General features: G+C 40.8%; 1 pseudogene; it reads left to right on the top strand.

Annotated features, from left to right (window-relative positions):
- The first annotated feature begins 2,945 nt into the window (after positions 1-2,945).
- On the top strand, positions 2,946-3,063 carry LOC124790171 (annotated as a pseudogene).
- Positions 3,064-5,290: the final 2,227 nt, after the last annotated feature.

The raw sequence follows: 5,290 nt of genomic DNA, 5'->3' as shown, positions 1-5,290 counted from the left end.
TGTTGTCGAACGTTAACGTAGAGCGTGCCAAGTTCAACGTGCTGCTGAACGCTCAGGAACGATGCGACTTGTGCATACGGCACGTGGGCCCCAACGTGATATACGCGATCACAGCGCACTCCAGCGGCAGTTGCGGGATGTTTCTAGTTCTAAATCAGACTGTTTACTAAACAGGCGCGCGTAAAATTCCCACGTTAGCTCTATTAAAACGCACATTCCCTCCATCGTCCACGATAAGGAAAGTACCATGTCCAATCAATAAGGACACAGACTTATAAAAGTTCCATTACAAACAGTGCGATACAAATTTGCAATACTTCTCCATATAAGACAAACATTATTTCATCATTCTCACATTTTAGTAAAACCCCAAGGCCAGCCTTACTTGATCACGGTTCCTACACAGTAGCAGAATCTTTGCAACATGTGAAATATGAAGCGTAAAAGGAAAAGGAGCAAAATATCTTTATACAAGTAGCGCAAGCTGTCCTATACATTAGACCAATCGAACAAAGTCAACCCTCAAAAAAGGTGAACTTATATTTACATAACATCAAATATTATAGTAATATTATAGTATATACTTATATTAAACTAATAATAAAGTGTCAGAACCCAATAGAAACACAAATGTTAGGAAAAAAATTGGAATTGTCGAGTCGCTAACCACCGCCCAAGTATGTTACATCACAAGGAATAGTGACGCTACTCATTTCGCCAAACCAACAACAGACTAATGACAATCATAGCATGTCAGCACTTGCTGACAACCTTAATCGTAGATATATTACTAATTGGAATTTAATTATAACAAATTGTACCGAGAACAATGCCTTTTTGGTGAATCTTCAGTGTGTCGCTGCCTTCAAATAGTATACTGTCATAATACGCAAGTTACAATAATTCTTTTGCCTCGAGTATTATGTTTCTCATTATTTTATTGGAACGAATCGCACAGTTAACAACGGGTTTTCCAGTGATTCTCAATTTGCTGGTGCCCAGAAACGGCATATATATGTATAGGCTTGAAATGAATGCCAATATGGCGCCTCAAAACTCTGTACTGAAGGGAGACGACGTGCGTGTGACGTAGGTGGCGTTGTGCCATCTCATTGGTCAACGCTCAGACGCACGCTCAGATATCGGGCATGTCAGGTATTGCTCTGCACGTTCGTTCGGAAAGACTCCCGAACGTGCTATTTCATGCTATGGCATCAGAAACTCGGCAGGCTCAACGCTCAACGTTCGGTTGCACGGTCCGTGTGCCGACGGCTTCACGCTGTCGTTCTCTGCGGCCTTCATAAACCACGTGCTCGCTACACGTAAACTATTAGTCTTACAAAAAAAGTGAACAGAATCTTTTTATAGGAAATTTAATGTTGTAAAATTTTGCTCTGTGATACGTTTTCGGCGGAACCACGGCTTCCGAGTTCTTGAAGAAAAACGGTCAAAAGTGATCTTCAAACGCACCTCCGCCCCATACTCATTCCTCACCAGTCAATGTCTCTAGTATGTTATTCGTGGTACTTCCTCCTACCACTGTAGAAAAAGTTCTGACTATACGAACGGTTCCCGATGTTCGACTATCCTTGGTCTCTGTTTATTGGCAATTACGCCACCAGCATAGTTGGCTAGGTCACTAACATTATTACTTTAAACATGCACGTGAGGACAATGAACGAAAAATGACTTTCGTAGACGTTACGCTAATTCTAATTACGTTGACAATTGGATCCAAACCTAATCATTGTAAGCAAAGAAGTTTCGTAGTCAGATTACCTGACAAATACAACGATGTAATTGTTTATTTTATACTGTTAAAATTAATAAAACTGTTAAGTAAACTCTCCACAAAAGTAATTTTTACAATTTGTGACTGCTCTACAAAGCTTGTGGCGTAATAACGCCAGTCAATGAACACCAAAATAGGTCGAATGTGGAAATAATTCGTGCAGTCGCACATTTTTGCACAGGGGTAGGAGGGCACTCCATGAACAATGTACTAGAAATCCTGACTAGTGGGACCCGAGTGTCGGAGCAGGGGTGCGTTTGAAGATTACTTCTGAAGGGTTTTCTTGGATAACTCGAAACCTGTGGCTTCCAGCGAGAAGGTATCCAATTACAAGACTTAACTGCATTACATTTCCTGCAGAAAGGTTCTGTTCATTTTTTCTTTAGGGCTAATAATTAGCGTATAGCGAACGAGAGAATATGAAAATCTCGCGTGTCGTTTATGGAGACCAGCTGTAACACTGCGGGTTGCGTAAAACAGCAGCGGTAGGGACACCTAAATCACGCTGTATATGTTCCTGTAACCCATAAGAACTGAAGTCTTAAAGAAACGTTCGTAATATAGTTAAATGAGATGAAGTATAATGAAGCGTCTGTAGTATAAATTTTACATATTCTCTAAATCATAAAAGTCTTATACATAATTATACTTGAAAAGAATAAGGGAAACCATAACAAAACTTAATTAGTGATTGTTTTTAAGAAATTTACCACTTGTCATCAATTTAATTAATTTAATTAATAAGAAATGGAAAGGGTGCGATTAGTTTACATCAGGTCAAATATGATGAGAAACTCCAACCTGTAGTGGATATTTGCTACTGAAACTGGATAACCATCGGACGACGTTAATTATTTTCAGAATGAATCTGTCATTCTGCATCGAATTGTCCTCTGTAAGTAGTAATTGTTTTGGCACATCCTGTTCTCCTGCGTTGCAAGTGCAGCGAAAGATGCATAGGAGCACCTCTGTGAGTCATGAAAAGTTATAGATAAGGCTGGTAGACTGGATCTTTCAGTCAGACTGTGATGTGTGCTGGAAATTTAAGTCGGTAAGAAACTTGTCCGCGAAAGGCTAGGATCCTGGTGCGAATCCTAGTCCAAAATACTCTTGTAATCTGTCAGGAAATTTAATTTATCGTTACATAATGTTGGCCAATGGCCTTGCCGCAGTGGTAACACCGGTTCCCCTCAGATCACCGAAGTTAAGTGCTGTCGGGCTGGGCTAGCACTTGGATGGGTGACCATCCTGTCTGCCGAGGGCTGTTGGCAAGCAGGGTGAACTCAGTCATTGTGAGGAAAACTGAGGAGCTACTCGATTGAGAAATAGTGGCTCCGGTCTCGTAAATTGACATAAGGCCGTGAGGGCGGTGTGCTGACCACATGCCTCTCCATATCCGCATCCAGTGATGCCTGTGGGCTGAGGATGACACGGCGGCCGGTCGGTATCGTTGGGCCTTCCAAGGCCTGTTCGGACGGAGTTAAGTTACGTAATGTTGCATTGGAAGTAACGTAACATCGTTAGAGACCGCGCGTAGTTAGGTAATAGGGACATAAAAAGTATCTGTAACGCTGTGGTTTTGGAGAGACATAGGAAAGACGTAAGTATTTGAGTATTATCGTATAGATAATTTTAGTGATCAATTTTGAAAATTCAACTGAAGATTGACGGTTGTTCTAAATCACAAATTTTAGCTGAGCAAAACAACACCGAAGTATAACAAAATTTCAAGTAATAATTCTGTAGGAAAATAGGAAAATGAAAACGTTGTTGGGCGTCTCAAGCGGTTCTTATGCTGCAGCCGGTGATAACAGGGTAGCAGAAGGTCCGAGTTTCATGATCCGTCGACATCGATGTCATTAACGAGGGGAAAGGATTGGTGCAATGTTTTGACTGTGCTTTTACTGAGAGGACAATTCTCGTATTCGCCTAAAATGGCTTATGACGGAAAGCGTAAATCAGGACGGCTTGTTGGAGATTTCAACACATCTCTTCTCGACTGCAAATACAGTACCGTAAGGGCTGCGGCAAGTCAGTCCAGCCGCAATGGGTCGTGTAGTCTGCTGAGGCAGACATTGTTGTCTTCTGACAAAAAATACACAAAGCAACAATTTTCATCTGTGAACGGATTGATATTTCTAGCACATACTAAGATTTGATAATTAGAAGCGCGAAATTAAAAAGTTACGAGTAAATTAGATGTTCGTCCAAGACTGTACCCAGAATGTTAGGTTGGGTGGGCTGAGAGGCGGAATCTCATATTAGTTTCGTGTAAGAGGAAGTGTGGAGGAAACGAAGCACAATTTCTTACAGAATGAAACTCAAAACTATTGAAAAACTATGTTCATTAATTACCAAAAATCTTAGTGTTACCGGTTTACAGTACGTATTTACTGCCAACAACGCGTTTAACGTAGAGAGTGTACAGTGGTACGAGGTTTGCAATCAGTCATGTAATGTTCAGCTATGCACAAATAATGTCCGTATTCACATTTTTAGTTGATTTTTAAATTGGCCGGAAGCACGAGGGAAAACATTACGAATTGAAGGTACACGTTAGTGCGTGAAAAACCAGCCTTGAATACAGACTGCTCACCAATTACGCACGAATTGTTACCCTCCACGAGCATGTACAACAACAAATAAATAAACACGTGGTAATTAGATAATAAAGAAATAACAAATAAGCTAATGCAAGGAACTATATTTACTGAACTGATCTTGTCTTTTACATTACATTAGGCGCTGAAAATGACTTAGTTGTACTTCAACGCACTCTTGGGCGCGCCCGAACATGTTAATATACACTTTGCGCAACACTGCTGCATCATTCATCAGAATTTCATTATGATTATTGTCCTACAAGTCTTCTGACATTATTGAGTTATTTGGGTACACTTTTCCGATTAGACTGCCCACAGATAAAAAGTTACCAGTGGTGAAGTCAGGCGAACGCGGCTGCCACAATCCTTTGCTGGCTGTCGTTTCTTCTATGAATCTTTCATGAATTCGTGAGACTGACTTGCGTGAACTGACAGGTCTCTGTATCCTGTTGAAAGACAGCATGCGTACGTCAACTGTGTGTAATATTTCTCAAAGATTACCTATACACAGCAATGTTTACTACTGTTTCAAAAAAATATGGGACCCACAATCCGACTTGGTGACACTCCACACCAAACTGCGATTTATTTCACCCTGAAGAAGTTCCTCATTAATCGTATAGGGATTGTTGATTGTGTTCTAGGAGCTCACACGCCCTGTCAGATGGAATCGGTCTTCATCATCCATGAAATTTAGCAGCGTATCCAACATCCCAATCTCAAATGTTTGACATAACCAAGTACAGTAATTCACAATTTTTGCAGCATTTTCCTCCTTCAGTTCTTGAACACAGGTCACTTCGTGGGGTTTCATCTCCACACGGTGTAAAACATGATGACAAGACACACGAAACGTTCACATGTTGTAACAGTTTACGTGTCGACTTCTTTGGAC

This window comes from Schistocerca piceifrons, chromosome 3, assembly GCF_021461385.2.
Source record: "Schistocerca piceifrons isolate TAMUIC-IGC-003096 chromosome 3, iqSchPice1.1, whole genome shotgun sequence".
Classification (NCBI taxonomy): Eukaryota; Metazoa; Arthropoda; class Insecta; order Orthoptera; family Acrididae; genus Schistocerca; species Schistocerca piceifrons.
Note: the sequence above shows the minus strand (reverse complement) of the source record. Positions and strands in the feature narration are given on the sequence as shown.